Source organism: Cyprinus carpio, chromosome A22 (genome assembly GCF_018340385.1).
Source record: "Cyprinus carpio isolate SPL01 chromosome A22, ASM1834038v1, whole genome shotgun sequence".
NCBI classification, from domain to species: Eukaryota; Metazoa; Chordata; class Actinopteri; order Cypriniformes; family Cyprinidae; genus Cyprinus; species Cyprinus carpio.
In genome coordinates, this window is record NC_056593.1 from 20,933,214 (window position 1) to 20,951,230 (window position 18,017).

Here is an 18,017-nt window from a genome sequence, read left to right on the forward strand (position 1 = left end):
AAGCAGTCTTCCGCTCATCTCCCTCCCTGATGCGGACCAAATGATAAGCGTTGCGAAGATCCAACTTTGTAAAAAAGGAAGCCCCCCACAGCTGCTTGAAAGCCAAAGACATCAACGGCAAAGGATAAGTATTCTGTGCTGTGATGTTGTTCAACCATTGATAGACAATGCAAGGCTGCAGAGAACCATCCTTCTTACCCATGAAGAAGAATCCCGCCCCAGCAGGGGAAGAGTAAAGGTGGATGGTCTTGGCTGCAAAAGAATAAGATATATATTTTTCCATGGCCTCCCTTTCAGGAACAGGAGGCGAATATAACCTGCCTTTAGCCAAAGAAGTCCCTGGCAATAAATCTATAGCACAGTCATAAGGACGATGCAGAGGAAGAGAAGCTGCTCGAGACTTACTGAAAACTTCCTTCAGGTCTAGGTACTCTTCAGGCATGTTAAGCAGGTCCAGTGGTTCCTCCTTTAACACAAATCAAGAAACAGAAGAACAAGCAGACAACAAACAAGACACATGACAAAAATTATTTCAAGAGCAAACAGTGTTCTGTTCCCAATAAAGATGAGGATTATGATCAGTCACAGGAACAGGAATTCCTCAGAGAATAGCAGGAGTTCCTCACGGTAACAGGTGGTTCCACAATAGTCCGGCAGTAACTCCACAGGGAAACATCCACAACGCAGAGAGTTGAGTGCAGCAAATGGGGGACACAGGAGAACACTGAACAGAGAACGAGATGAGCAAACAACGATCAGACAGGGAATGAACAACAAAAAAGCTCAATATAAAGGGTTGCAGCTGATCAGCACCAGTTGACCCTGATTTGAGTCAGCAACGCAGGTGACAGCAAAACACACATGCACACAAACACACACAAAAAACAGAGAAGGAATCCACAGACCTGCAAAACCGTGACAACATCATCATTGACATGGCACACATGATCTTTTCACATCAGCAGCCAATGAACTAGCTGCTCTACATTCAAATGCTTGGCCAGGTTTTGCTGTAGCAGTTGCAGCACCGCTTCAGAAAAACCTCCACCTCAACAGCTCCACCTGTATAGATCTTTATCTACAGAGTGACTTCATGTGTGCTTTATATGGGGGTTATTTCAATATATGTTAAATGTGCAGTAGCAAGTATTTCATACATGCTAACAGCAGCATGTCCTGTGGATGAATTTGGCAGTGAGTATCTGTACAGTACTTGCTACCAAGTGTAAAAACCTGCAAGTATATATATATAATATATATATATATATATATATATATATATATATATATATATATATATACGACGTGTGTGTGTGTGTGTGTGTGTGTGTATGTGTGACGAGTGTGGGCGAGTGGGGCGGGGCCGAGAGCCATGGGAATGGGTCGAGGCCGGTGGAGTAATTGGAAATGAGTGACATCTGCGTCACTCACCAGTCTCGAGTCCCACGGAGGAGCTCCGGAAGGATAAAAAGAGGAGTTACGACAGTGAAGGATGAGAGAGGACCAGGCCTGGATTTTATTTTGTGTTTTGGTTCTGTTTGTGTTTATTTTATTATTAAAGTTTTTATTCAAATTTATTTCGCCAGTTCCCACCTCCTTCTTCCCGACTTACAAACGTTGTTACATTAGTGCGAAACTCGGGAGGAACGAGGGACACTCAGCTGAAGATCCCTCGCCGCTTTGGTGAATCCGCGGTGCCATCGAGCATGGCGGAGCAGTCTGCCGCCATGGACGCTCGAGGCAGTGGGCTGGAGTGAGTTGCCGGGGGGATGGACTAACTCACTGCCGGCCGGCTGGGATGTGGAGGGATGGCTGCCGTCCATGAGGGAGCGGAGGAGTCACCGTCGTTCGCCTGAGGCCGAAGCCTGCTGCCATCAGCCATGATGGGGAGGAGCAGGGAACGGGGGACTCCTGCCGTCTGCCCGAACCTGGAGGAGCCGTCGCCGTCTACCGGGCAGTGGAGGAGTGTCATGCCATCAACCGAGGACTACCCAATGCCGCCGCCAGGCACCAGGATCAGTTCACCAAGCTGGTGGAGGGCCGAGCGGCAGTGTGTCTGGGAACCGGAACAAAAATATCATCTCTGTCTCTCCTCATCCTTTTGTCTCATTTTCTCTCTCCTCGTCTGTCTGTCCATACCCCCAGGTACCCGCGGCCACTGTGATCGGTTCCCCCAGAGGGGGGAGGGGGGGAGTAGAGCGCAGTCTCGTGAGTACCCTCGGCCTGCGAGGGTGATGGGGGTATGTGACGAGTGGGGCGGGGCCGAGAGCCATGGGAACGGGTCGAGGCCGGTGGAGTAATTGGAAATGAGCGACACCTGCGCCACTCACCGGTCTCGAGTCCCACAGAGGAGCTCCAGAAGGATAAAAAGAGGAGTTACGATAGTGAAGGACAAGAGAGGACCAGGTCTGGATTTTATTTTGTGCTTTGGTTCTGTTTGTGTGCGGCAGTCATCTGCGAGGGGCTGTCACACTATTTTGTTTTTATTTTATTATTAAAGTTTTTATTTAAATGTTCGCCGGTTCCCACCTCCTTCTTCCCAACTTACAAACGTTGTTACAGCACTATGTATAATATATATATATATATATATATATATAATATATATATACACACATACATGGATGCTGTTCAAAAATATCACATTCGGTTCACACCTTAATTAAGTTATAATCCATAAGTTATATTTTTAAATTATGCTAAAATCAGCTTTTTTTTTTTCAAAAGGGCTACAGGTCCAAATGAAGAGATAAACAAAGGGAACAATGAGCTGAAACAAGAGCGTCAGCCAATAGAACAAAATGCGCTTTTGCATTCAGCGCAGATCTCAAGCTGACGATGCTTCTCTTCAAAAAATATTATTTCTTCCTGCCTTTCATCACGCTTTCCCAGCACAATGTTCTGCTTGAGTTTCTTCTTTACTGCAGCTGTAATTACTGATGCTACTTATTTCAGTGGAAAATTTGGAGTCAGTAATAATTTATTCTGTTGAGCAGCATATAAATCTTGCTCATCCAAGCACAACGATGCAACTTAAACAAGCTTGAGCGCATCCACCTCGGGGAGGGAAGAGTATCGCTGGCATTGCGTGGCGGGACGGCCTTTGATATGGCCTTGGTGATGGTTATGAGGCCTGGTGGAGAAAAAAAGCACGGACAGCATGCAGTGCATTCTCACACCCCAGGGCCTCCGGGGGCCTCTCTGGCCCAGAGCTCTTGGCAGGCGCAGCGGCTCCAGCGGTGGTGTCTCCTTGTGGCACTGTCTGTAGTGCAGCCAGAGCTGGAGCTGTGCTCTGTCAGGGATCAAGCTGGCTGCAGCTTGATGAGAGGCAGAAAACGAGGCGGCTGAGGTTGTATGTGTGTGTGGGAGGTTGGGGACGCTCACACATATCAAACGCTTTTGTATACTGTGGCATAGGCATCCAAAATGTACACTTTTTGACAGTTGAGAAACACATGAGAATGTCTGAATGTCTTTGCTTATATGATAACTTATCAAACCAAGTGGCATTTGCATTAATGAAATAACATAGGCATACATTTTAAGCAAAAAATCTGATAAAAAAAAAGTAAAACAAAGGTTTTGTTTGAAACGCTAAAAAACAATAGTAATGATGAATAATATGAGAAAAAAAATATTGTGAATAAAGAACTGAGAATCTTATCAGTATTATAGAACCGTAATGTGTATATATTGTATATATATATATATATATGTATATATATATATATATATATATATATATATATATATATATCAGAATTAACACTCATTGCTCATTCAAGCAAAAAAAAAAAAAACTTGTGGGGGATTGAAGCAATAAAACAATAGAAATACTGAGTAAAATGAGAAAAGTATTATGAATAAGACTGAGAACTGGGAATCTTATTTAGAGCCTTCTTTAAACAAAAATTGAATGACATTCAGTTTTATACTGTATTTTTTTTTTTTTTTTTTTTTCAACATTTTAAATAAAACAAGGATTATAAATAAAACTAAATACTTTTATCAGCCGGTTATTTTTAGTTAATCAAAAATGCATAGCAGAATAAGTGTAATCCAATTCCCAAATGACAGTTTACAATTTATAATCCAAGAAACTCTCATGGCAATATGTATCTACTTTACGTTTTAGCAAATTGGTGGCAAATTTGTATGAAATGAATTTGCATTTAAAGTCTTTTTGTGCAATCTGCTTACACCAAAAAAAAAAAAAAAAAAAAAAGTATGTTTCTGTATGATTTTTTTGATTGTTTGTTTTCATTTTTTTCTTCTTCAAAATATAATTATATGCCTTCAGAACACACAGAAAATACAGCAAGAGTCACATGGGATCATTTATGATATTTCCTGCCTTTTTATCATCACTACATTACTACTACTACATCATTCACTACCATTATACAAACTATTTTTATTTATTATTATTATTATTATTATTATCTCTTTTTGTGTTCAGAAGAAAGAAAGTCAGATTAATACAACACCAGGGTGAGTAAATAAATTCTGTAAATTTAAATTGTGAAATGTGACATGACCTGAACACCCCGAAAAGGCCTAAGTTTCTTTCTAGTATACAGCAGAATATATTAGCATGATCTTAGCTGAGTATTTAAATAATGTCTGGACAGCGGTAATCCTTTTCTGCCATTTTTGACTTTCTGATCAGAGGCGCTTGAGCTTTGCCCTTCTCATTTGTTTTCGCCAGCTTTCCGACCGTCTGCCCAGCGTGTCTTCCACCTCTCCTGTCCTCTCTCTCATCTCCATTCCACTCACACGCGGCATGAGGCTACGGTGCGTGAAGGCAAGGACAGAGACCGCGGCTGCATGAGGACGAACCTCACTCATTCATATTCACCCTCATCTGGCGGGGGCCGGCAGGGCCGCACACAGATTTTAATCAAGCCCCAGCCGTGTGTGAGAGCTGCTTTTAGTGCCACAGCCAAGCAGTGGGCAGTATTAGCATTTTAAGAGTACATTAGCCATGCTGAATTTCCAACCTCATTACTACCGGACTGGACATGTTCCTGCTTTCCTGCAATATGCCGAAATATTTCCATCATCTAAGCTTGGGACTTGTGCATATTAATTCCTATACTTCATCTTAATACCAATGAAATAGATATGGGGTGTGTAAGTACATTAAATCGGACTGCTGAAAGAGACACGGAAAGGACAGCAATTATTCACTTAGACTGTCCTCTTCAAACATCTAACGCTCCTACATTTGCATTTCATACATAAATAAAAGTATCTCTTCCAATATTGCCAGTTACTGACGAAACCTTTTTGCATAAAACATGAATATCATTGAATTTTCAAACTCGGACAAACTGACAGTAATAGATATTTTTGTAACAACCAAAACAGTCCTGTTGGTGTGAATTATTTCTCAAGGTTGTGGCCTACTAGCTCATCTATATTGCAATAAACCTTTTTCACTTATGTTTTTAGGTGCTTAAAATGTAATAACTGCATTTTCACAACATTGCAGAAATGTTATTATGACATTGTTAGCCCCCTTGTGATGTTGTAAGAATATCAGAATAAAGGAGTGTTATTTTAGATTTATTTCTATAAATTTTACATTTACATTTATGCATTTAGCAGACACTTTTACCCAAAGAAACTTACAGTGGAGGTTCATAAACAAATTATCACAGAGCCAATAATATTTGCAGTATATAATGTCACATTTATTAGAAAGCAAATATGAGAAACAAGCTAAAGCAGAGGAGAAATGCAAAGAAGAGGAGGAGAAAATCATTATTTATTTTATTTATTTATTTATTTTAATTTGCATTTAAGTGCATTTGTTTAGGGCTATAACAGAACTATATTTTAATTACTAAAAAATGAAAACAATTGTATTTTCTTTTTTATTTAAATTTCTGAGGTTTACACACACACACACACACACAGCACACACACACACACACACACATGCTTCAACTTATATATATATATATATATATATATATCATGTGTGTGTATATATATATAAATATACTATATAATGAAAAACAATGTAATTTTTTTGAAATATGCAAACACACACAAACACACAAAAGATGCTAAAATATGTAGTACTGTATTTTTTGACAAGGGAAATATAAAAAAATGCTAAAATGTAAAACAAGGGAAATAGATTATAATATAAATTTTGGTGAAAACTAAAACTTAAAAAACTTAAACTAAAATTAGAAATGAATCTGAAATGAATAGAAATACTTTAAGATGAACTAGATTTTATTTATTTATTTGTCTCAGATTAATACAGGTTATTTAAACCTAATATATTTAAACTAATTTAAAATGTACAAACATTATATTTAAAGCTAACTATATTTTATTGGTGTTTTTGACCCTACTTTAAAAAATTTTACAGCGATACTAACATGTTGTATTTTTATCACTTTTTTTAATTTCCGATATGGTTTCTAGAATGTTTCAAACATGTTGTCTGGTATAACCTAACTGAAACCACAATACAGTGCTGTAAAAAACGCTTTGAGCCTGTATACATTTATATACATATGTTTTAATCCCACTGACTGTCTTGGCTTACATTGAGGAGGTCCATCTGTGTGCGCAGTGTGTGACTATGGGAATATGTCACTTTAACAACAAGTGACAGAAACAAAATAGAAGTAAAAATGAATATATTTGAGCTGCTGTTTTTAAATTGTACCCTGTCGACTTTCAGAAGGGCATCTCATATTGCGCAGTGAGTGAAGCCATTTAGTTGTACAGCTTTGATATCCAGCATTCTTCCAAAGTGACCCGCATATTAGTCACAGTTATCCAAGTGGAAATGAACCCTATCTTTGGTTGGCTAGCTGATGCTGAGATCCTAAAGCCAAGGGTGACAGTTATGAGAGTGGATGCCATCCATCTTTGGGCCGAGGTTATGTTGGGCACTGGTGAAGGGGCTTGTGGGATGGCCTCCTGTGCGTCCGGGGCCACTGCTGCTGGACCAAAGGGCAGTGGAACAGCCAGGTCCAGATGGCAGTCAGCCTTCACACCCACATGCTTTAGCCTGGCAACCCCAGCCCTGCATGCCACGACTGTGCCCACTAAATGCCAGCTGTCAGGCCAGGCATGACGTCTAGCTATTAGCTTCCCTGACAAGAATCTTCTTTATGGCAGAAACGACATATTCTCCAAACAAAATTATATATATGCAATGTAATGCTACATCTTTATCATGCAATCAATATTAGAGATTTAATTAAATTATAAGCTATTTGCACACATCAATAAATTAATGGAAAAGATATTTTGTGTGCAGTGTAAAGTCATGTATGAGCCACAGTGCAACACCAACCCAGAGGAACAATCGTCCATCACCAGCAGGGCATAGAGCGATTAGGTGAAGGCAGAAGCTATCTTTCTACCACCGCCTCCAGGTGAACGGACTAGACAAAGACAAACCAGTTTATTCCTCTGTCCTAATGATGGGAGAGAAATCTAGTCACCCACCCCCCACTACTGCACTTTCCACACACGCTAACCGCTAACACAGGCTAGCTTCGAGACGATGCAGGTAGTATGTGCTGCTTCATTATGCAAACTCTTCTCCAAACTGGATTAGGATCCCACTGCACAAATTCAAACCCTGTACACACACATTTGTGCACAAACATTACACATAATATGAAATCCCTTGCCTTTCTACTACAGTCGAGACAGACATTAATCTTAACATCAGTGGAAAAAACAATGTTGCAAAGTAAATGTGGTGTACCACAATTGGTGTTCAATGCTGTTTTGTCTCACAGTGATTGAGTGTTACGCCACAAAAATGGACTTTTAGTGCCACGGTAATGGTTGTAATGCACTCCAGTGGGCATTAAGGTTTGAGGTCTGTTCTCAGTACCACAGGCCAACTTTGCCAGGGCCAGTTCCATTCACAAGTGACATCCTTAAACTCTTTCAGAGTACAGGGCAAATAGCATGGCAGATTTAATAGCTTTTGGATCAATTCTTGCAGGGAACCGAACAAAGTGAACAGCTCAATGTCTACGCGCTGAGAGTCGACCAATACCCATCACGCAATCACAGCTCGAAATCAATGGCTGGAACCAAACAACACTTCATTTTGAGCAGTTTAGAACTCCTCATCGAGAATGAAGTCATCCAACTTTTTTGAAATTCATCATGCAAGCCATTAATTTAACTGCTTTAACACTGGATGCTAGTGATGTGCAGCAGATTTATTATATGTGTCTACACTGCAACAAATTTATTTGTTTTTGTATCTATATTTGAGTAATATAGTATCTATATTAAAGCAACATATTCAGTGTGGGCAGGAGTAAACCAGAAGTGTGTTAAAAAATAATTTTTGGCAGACATTTTGATTCAGCTCAGTGAATTGATCATTTTAAATTTGTTCACCGAAAAGATTGTTTCAGAATCAGTTCACTGACCTTTTCTGCATGTTACACTGCTAACAGTCTCAATTAAGAGTTCATCATTAAAACACATTATAATTTCCTTTATGAAAATTTCCATGAACAAATATACTGAGATTCCAAAAAGAGCATTTAAGCAACGAAACAGATCTAATATATACATGAAAAAATAAATAAATAAATAAATAAATAAAACAGTTTTGGTGTTTCAAAAAACATCTAAAGATAATAATAATAATAATATAAAAAGACAATATTCATATCATATAATAGAGCTCCTAAGTCTGAACCAGTTTGCCTCAAGAACCATTGCTGTCAATCAAATTGTTCATTAAATATTTTAGATTATTAAAAAAAAAAAAAAAAATACTTTGGTGAACTAGTCTTTTCACTCAACCTCAACAAAACCAGTCTTGTGCAAATTTGTGGCCTGTCTAGATTAATAATTATCAAAATAAATAAATAAATAACTTTTGCATTTGAACGGGTATAACAGGGTTAATTTCAAAATGGGCGTGGCTAAGTGTACTCTTATAAGTATATTTATATATAATTCCTAAATATTACATTTAAATTATAATTCCTTCATGAAATTAGGTGAGCATGCGGCGTAAGATTCTTAACAAGCATTATGGAAATTGGACTATATGTGGTGCTATAACAGTTATAAACGTTATTTATACACATTATATTTCTATTTTAAAGGACCTGAAATTACAGGCTTGTTAAATTATATAATATATTTTTACACAGGGGCTTAAAGGCTTTAAAGTGCTTAAACCCTGAAAATTGCTGCTTGCCGCTATTTTATTTGGTAGAATTCATTATTCATTTTTATAAATCTTTATACATGCACTTCCAAATAATATTTTGTAAGAACCTACAAGAACACTTTATTGGTGGCAAGAGTAAATAACACCGGGGATCCATGATTCAATTGTAAGTCTATTCTATTAATTTTAGTTTTGAAAATGATTCACAGCAATTGTAAATGCAGAGTTAAATATTTTCCCAATCATCTCGCTCTCTTTGTGCCGAATCATGGCCTCTCATCCATAATGCAACAGAGAAGCTCCGCCTCCCTGACCAGAAGCCTCTTTCAAATTGAACTCGGCGCTCTTTCCCCGCAGCTAATTCCTGCGAGATGTCGGACAGCATCGGTGCTTAATGAGAGATGGCATTTCAAAAGCATTAATTGAGAGCGCTGGTGGAGCGCTCCGACAGCATCCTGCTTTCAGATTGTGTCGAGGCTTTGTGTTGATTCAGAGGGAGCTCATCTTTGATTTAATGCCACCCTTGAGGCCGACGAGTAAACTTGCCATTTCTTGTTGAGAAGATCTGGCACACTTAATCACAGGAGGTCATCCATGAGTTATTTTTTAAAGACTATAAATAAGCAAATCATAAAAATAAAAAAATTCTCTAGAATATGATGCAACATACTACTTTATGTTTTATAAGATATATATATATCATATATATATAGCATATATATATATATATATATATATATATAATCTATATCATACTATATATAATATATAGCGTATATATATATATATGTAGAAAACATTTAAAAAACTATAAAAAAATCTATTTCATATTTCTACATTAACAATGTAATCAATATTCTATTTATTAAAGCCAAGTATGAATCTCATCAAGTTAGTGTTTTTAGGCATTTTACACTTATTCCAAATAATAACTTAAGGCAGTGACAATTTAAACAATCTATTTTATTTGTGAACTTATGTTCAGCTATTCTTTTTAATAGAATTTTTCGGATCCTCAGTCATCAAAAAGCTGAGTACATACTGGTCACAGAGATTTACTTAAAATTTCAACAAGCTGATTTACTCACTAAAAACTCCCAGAGATCATGTTTTCAGGCCATTTTAAGTCTTATTTTGACAAAGTGGTTATATCTAAGAGTGTGAGTTGTTTACTTACTTTTTTAAATGAGTCTTCCCATGAACACCATTACATTGTTCAATCGGACTGATTCGCGAACACACACATGAACATAAGAGGTGGGAATTATCCCATGAACCAATCACAGCCAAACATAACCAGTTACGTCCAATAATAACGCGATGGAGGCATTGCCTCCTCTCACGTGATTGAGATTCGTTCTCAATTACCCCCCACCAAACTCACCGCATGCTTTAGGGGTCTGTTAAACTCAATGGGCTCAAGGGAGGCGAGAGAGACCTTTACGAACTCCCGCTGTTACGTTACCTGCTGGTGTCACTGTTGGACAATGTCTCTTTAGAAAAACGAGTGATTTATACGCTATATTTTCTAACATTGGTGTTGTTTTATTTTTGTACAATGTTTTTTTGTTTTTGTTTTTTTTTAGTTTACATGGAAAAGAGCAACCAGAACATTCTTCAAAATATCTCTTTTTGGATTCCAAAGAAGAAAGTCGGTCATGCAGGTTTGCAGTAACATGAGGCTGACCATTTGTCATTTCTGAGTGAACTATTCATTTAACTGTTAAAGGTAATTTAGCTTACATTATAAATCTTATTCAGTTTTGTAAGCTGCTTTCACATTGCAATCACATTTTACTTCAGCGAATTGCTTCAGACTTTTCAGAAAATGCACCTCATATCTACATTAAGCGAAGGTTACTATCTAGATGGGATTGACCCTCTTGGCCCTCCATGATTTTTTCTCTTTTAAGCAGTCACGCTGGGATCCCACACACTGCCTTTTAAAAGAAATACAGCTCTGAATTTGCCTTTAGCGTCCAGAGGTTATGAATATCTAAGAATGGATTATTTAAGCAATATATCCTTTGTACTTCCTTTTGTAAAATCACTCAGTAGAATCAATTTGTAGCATTGATTTCCTGCATGAAAATTAAAAACATGATCATTTTGTCAATCCCAAAGCTTGATGTGTTGTATGTTTATTTGAAAGGGTCAATAAGGACACTATTTCCTTTCAAGTTAAACCAGGCTTAAATGTTTGTTTTCATGCTTGATATCTGCTCTGAGCGAGAAAGAGAGAGGTGTATAGATATTGTGACAGTTCGTCTTGATGCTCAGGTTCAGCTCGCCAACACAAAACACAACGAGTGTCTGTTTTCAGACGACTATCAAACCCAAGACGACCGAAAGCAGTGGTTGTTTCCTCGGGTCTTTAGCGATTTAGAAAAGTGAGAGCGTCACAGTGACATGTTTTGATGTAAGCAGAATTACTGAGCTCAGGTCTGACACTGTAGCGCTCGCACACCTGCACATGCTTCGGCGCTCTGCTGTCTGATACGATCAAACGTCTGCCCCACGTGGCCAGCAGGTGTGAGGTTCAGACGTGCTGGAGAGAGAGGGCTTTTCAGGACTGATGGAGGATTACGGCCGGCTGGGATCTGATGGAGGAACCGCACACTGCGGGGCCGTTGCTTTGAGTAGAGCTCTGTTTTACATGCATGAAAGCACTTAACACCATCTGTGACTCTGCCAACATGACTGTCTCCCTTAATGCATTACTCCAACACTGTTGTACCCTTTGAAATACCATGGTAATGTTTTTGTCCCTGAACACCGCCATACTTTTATTTCTAGGAGAAACTCCGGGTTAAAGAAAATTAAACCATCAATCATTACAGAACTTGCGGGAATCTCATTTTATTCAGACTTAAAGAAGGAAAATCATATGGCTATCATATAACTGCATATCATATAAAAACGTCATTTCATGTACAGTACATTCAGTGCTGCTCAAGACAACTGTACAGTGATGAACTAGTGTGTGTGTCCAAAAAACCAGGAGGAATTAAATAAGAGAGAGAATTTTAATATTGCTGGAATATGATATGCATATTGAAGCTACAGATGAATGTGCGGGTTGTGGACAGACGCTCAGGTTGGATTCATGATATACGCCGCATCTGGGGAGGAGGAAAGCTCATTTGGGCTTAACTTTGCAACAATAAAAAAGCTTTCAAGATGTGGACCGTAGTAAATCTTGAAAGGCTCCCAGAAAAAAAAGGGCAGTAAACATAGGAGGAGATGAATATCTCTCTGTCGCGAGCGCTGCATCTGTCCCATAGGCCTCATCAGCACACATGAAGCCTGTAGCAGACAATAAAAACCAGACAAGTGAGGAATGATTCCCATAATGACACGCGTCTGCTCTCGTACTCTGTCTCAGTGGAATGGTCACTTTTCCATTTGTTCATTTTTAGTAAGTTTGCTTCATGTCTGTTCATGTTTAAACAGAGCCGGACAGTAACGGAGTACATTTACTTGAGTACAGTACTTAAATACAATTTTGAGGGATCTGTACTTTACTCGAGTATAATTTTTTGGGGAGTACTCATGACTTTACTCAAGTACATTTGAGAGCAAATATTGTACTCTTTACTCCGCTACATTTCTGTCCATAACCGTAAGTACCCGTTACTTCTTCGGCCCCGTCCACACGGAGACGGAGCTTACCCAAATCCGATCTTTTTTTTCCTCGTCTCAAGAAATATCCGCGTCCACACGAAACCACAAAACGATGTAGTACACATGCCAGACCAGCATGTGGCGCTGTAATTCTGCCACTAAAAACGGAGAAGACTTGGACTATGCTCATAAACCTTGCGCGTGGTACACAAACGAACATGGAACAATACATTTATTAATCTGTGTTAATGTTAGTTAGTAAAAAGAAAATTGTTCAGTGTTTGTTCATGTTTTTGTTGCTATTACGTGTAGTGGTGTCTGATTAGGGCGAGACGTGGGCTGATGACTTCATCATTTCAGAAAATATACGGATTTGCCATCCAGACGAAAACGCAAGGGCGGCGTTTTCAAATTTATCCACTCTGGGACCCGGTTTCAAAAAACATCGGTTTCACTGTTCCAAAACACCAGATTCCGTGTGGATGAAACGCCTATCCGATAAAAGATTTTTGCGACGGAAAAAAATAAAAATCTCGGAAATGTGTTGTTTCCCTCTCAAACGTGATAGGATTGTGCAGGCGCCACTGATTGGGACACAGCCTATCAGCAATCACCTTCAGCTATCCGCCAAAGACTTCATGACATCTGATTGAATTGAAGTACAGTACACACACACACACACACACACACACACACACACACAGAGTTGTCACACATAGATTGTGTGTGTGAGAATGGTGTTATTCAGCTGAAAGTATTTTCTCCTACCTTTGCCTGTATGTCTGTGAGAGGAAGGGGCTTAATACTGTCACTCAAATGAGCTGAATTTTATTTTTCCTTCTTTGTACGCTGACCTAAACACAGCTGATTGGCTGATTTTCTTTAATCATTATTGTTTTCTCTTCTATGCTGCGTGTATAACACGGGTGAGGTTCAGAGGTGTGTCAGAACATTGCTATATTGCCTTCTTTGCTGATTTAGGTTTATTGATTTGATTAATGAAAAAACAGAAAAACTCACACGTACACATAATTCTTAGCTGAATTTTCTTTTCTGATATTACACATTAATGTAAGTTGAGCATTTGTTTTGATGTTCTTGTGTTTAACACAGACAGGTTCAAATGTGGGTGCAAAAATTCCATTAAAACTCTAGCAGAGGTTTGTCAGAGCGTTGCCATTGTGCGCAAGTGAGAAATGTTAAAAAAGCAACATGGTAAAAAGATAAAAATGACTTGATTTTACTTTCAATTCCTTTTACATTCTCCAAGGTATTAACATTAACATTTTTCATCATAACTCCATGTAGGACATTTCTGTACATAAATATAAGCACTGTGGCAGTAGTTATGCAATATTTAGAAAATGTACTCTTGTACTCTTGATACTCAAGTACTTTTAAAAACAAGTACTTCAGTATGTTTACTTAAGTAGACATCTGACTGTAGTACTTTTACTTGTACTTGAGTAAAATTTAGCAAGGGGTATCTGTACTTTTACTCAAGTAATGAAGCTGTGTACTCTGTCCACCTCTGTCTTTAAAGCATTTGACCTCTGACCTGTTGATATAACTCTGACCTGAGCTTCCCTTCAGGCCTTCCATATGTACATCGGCTAATTTATTTATTACTATTTCAAAATTTAATCCACTTAATAATCATTTGTTTCACATCCTCGCCTGCTTTCAGTTGCATCACTGCAGATTTTATTTTATATATTTTTTATGTGTATTTATACTTTAACTAATTATTAAATAATGTAGTTGTAATGTATGTGATGTTATAAAATAACCTAAATTAATTATTAAATAATGTAATTTAATAAATACATTTAAATAACTGTACAAATGTATATATATATATATATATATATATATATATATATATATATATATATATATATATATATATATATTCTATATATATATATGTTTTATATTAATTATTGTGTATAAATATATTTAAACATATATGTAAATATAAATTAGATCATATAGAGATAGGAAATAAAGAAATTATATTATTAATAATATATAAAAAATATGTACACAAAAATATGAAAATTAGAACAAATACCAAATAATAATAATAATAATAATAATAATTAATTTTACTACTGATACTACTATTACTACTAATAATTAGATACGTCATTTCAATGTGTGTGCAGAAATAAGTAAAATATGTATAATATTATTTATGCTGAGTGTTTGTAAATAATTAAATAAATTACAAAATAAATAAATGAATTATATAGAATTATTTGTGTTATTGTGTTTTGTTATTAAATATTCTAAAATAGTAAACATATAATACTAATAATTATTATTATTATAATATATTTAAACACTTAATTTCTATGTGTGTAAAGAAATAAAAAGTTAAAAATGGTATAATAATAATATTTATTTTTTATATTTTAATATTGTTATTTTTATATTTCTGGTAAATATTTATATATTTTATATGTTAGTAAATAAACAGATTACAACTATATTAAAACTAATAATATATAGTATTAGTGTTATTATTGCTGTAATTTGTTTTTAAAATATATAAAAAAATAGTAAATTTTATATATATATATATATATATATATATATATATATATATATATAATATATATAATATATATATATATATGTATTAAAATAAGTATACATATATTTGTAACAATAACTGATCAAGTTTGAATAAAATATAATGTTGTCCCCTCGGAATTATAAGGTTCTATCTGACATTTTTGTCAAATATGAGTTATTCATACAGTCTTATTCTGTGATAAATTATTTACATTATGTGATGATAGATTTTTTTATGTTGTTTAAATTTTGGGACTTTTTATTTGAGAAAAACAAAAAGGTTCTGTCGACACAGTTGAATGGAATGCAACAACTTTAAAGCTCAATATCTCAAAACTACCCGGAATACAGATAGAACCTTATAAGTCCAAGGGGACGATTTGTCTGTCCACACAGCTGGCCCTTCATTATGATGTTGTGCTATGTTTTCAGGCCGAGGCCACCAAAGACCACCCAGTGCCGTCCACAGTGTAGCGCTCTAAACTGTTACATGTTACACCAAACAAAGGGCCCTCTCAGGGGGAGCGCTTTCCTCTTTGCTCTTTATGAAGTGTGAAGTGCTGTCTGGAGCTGCATGTTCAAGTCAATCAAGCTCTGGACAATGTCTCAGGACCCTTTCAGCGGCTGTCGACCCTTTGCTTGAGCCGGAGGTCTGTGTGCTTTTTCCACACACACAGGAACTACCGGAGGACCAGATGACTTCATAACCTTGATATTTGCTGTACCGATGATGACTAAGACAAGCTACGGCTTAAACCGAGACACTGTGTGTGTGTGTGTGTGTGTGTGTGCATTCGTGACACAGATAAGAGGGTCTTCATATGGATTTCCTGGTGTTCTTGAGTGAGCGATGAGAGCAGCATGACTGTGCGAATATCAAGCTGGGAATAACGAACAAAGTTCAAAGCTCTGTTTGTCACATGCACATCTGGCACAACAGAGAGTGAAATCCTTCACAGCCTTCACCAGAGTTTGTTGACAAAATGAGTCACATGGAAAGCTTGCAAAACATGTAGGCCAGAAATTAATACAAGGGATAATTTATCCAAAAAAAGAAAATAATTTATTCAAAACTCATGTTGTTCCAGATCAGTATGACTTACTTTCTTACATGAAACACACACAAAAAAAAACATATTAATAACAAAATAAAACAAAACAAACAAACATGAAACTAAACAAAAAACACACAAAAAAAAAAATAAACAAAACAAACTTGTTTCCATGCAGTGACAGCATATTGTGACCACCGGCTGTCAAGCTCCAAACCCCCCAAAAGGCCATAAAAAAAAAACATTATAAAAGTGCTCCATGTGACTCATGCACTATATTCCTGGTCTTCTGAAGCCATACGATAGCTTTGTGTAAGCAGTGGTTTTCAAAATGGGGGTCAAGAGCCCACAGGGAGCCGTAAAGGGGTGCCACAGAACATTTCTGAGAAATGTAGTGTGAAAAAAAAAAAGTTAATATTTGACATTTTACAGCATATCATGCAGCTTTCTACAGACTGGTTGTTAAAGGTATAATTCACCCAAAAATGAAAATCACCCCATGATTTACTCACCCTCAAGCTATCCTAGGTGTATATGACTTTCTTCTTTCAGACAAATCCAATCAGAGTTATATTAAAAAACGTCCGGGCTCTTCCAAGCTTTATAATGGCAGTGAATGGGTGTTGAGATTTTGAAGCAAAACAAACTGCATTCATCCATCATAAAAAGTGCTCCACATGTCTCCGGGGAGACATGTATTTTTAAAAAATATATTTTAAAATATAAAATATTTTAATTGATTTCTTACATATTAAAAAAAAGAATTATTTAACTCACTCATTTAAACAAACGCACAACACAAAAACATTTAAAAGTGAATAGTAGGAAGAAAAAGAGATATGAAAGACAGTTATTTAACAACTTACATTTCCATTTGTTTGTAACAGAGCTGGTAGCCCCTTTCACACAGTAAATTGCTTTAAAATTACTGGAACGACTTTCCCGGTAAATACAAAAATGCGCTATTCACACAGGCAATGATGTTCTGTATTTTTACCGATAAAGCACTATTCACACATCAGTTTCAAAATACCTGTAAATTCGGTGACATCATTATCCGGAAATGACCTCTACACAGCTGCGCCTCCCAGTGTTGTGTTTGTAAACACAGAGGGGTATATGCGGTCAGCGTTTTTGTTGATGTTTGCACTTTCGTGTCAAATGTTCGCTCAGAGTAGACGTCTTACGTCAGCGTGTTCTGAACCAGTAATCTCACTCTGTGTTCAAACAGAGCTGTACCAGTAAAGGCTGTTATGGCTTCAGAAGACTTGAATGCAGCGCATGAGTTGCATTTTTGCTCTTTTGGATTGTCTTTTGGGAAATTCCTACTTGTGATGATCAAATTGGCCAGATTGTATCCTGATATTTTAAGTATACTCTTGTGTTATTGATAGTAATGCATTCAAAATCCAAACCAGACACGCAAAAAAAAACAGCCTTGGACAAATTTTCCAACTCTTTGGCTCTCTCCGCAGTGTTTTGACAAAAGCCTCTGTGGCTGCAGAGGATTGACCCCATGTTTTGCCATCACAAGACTCTCTGGAGAGCTGCGGGCGGGAACCGAAGTGCCT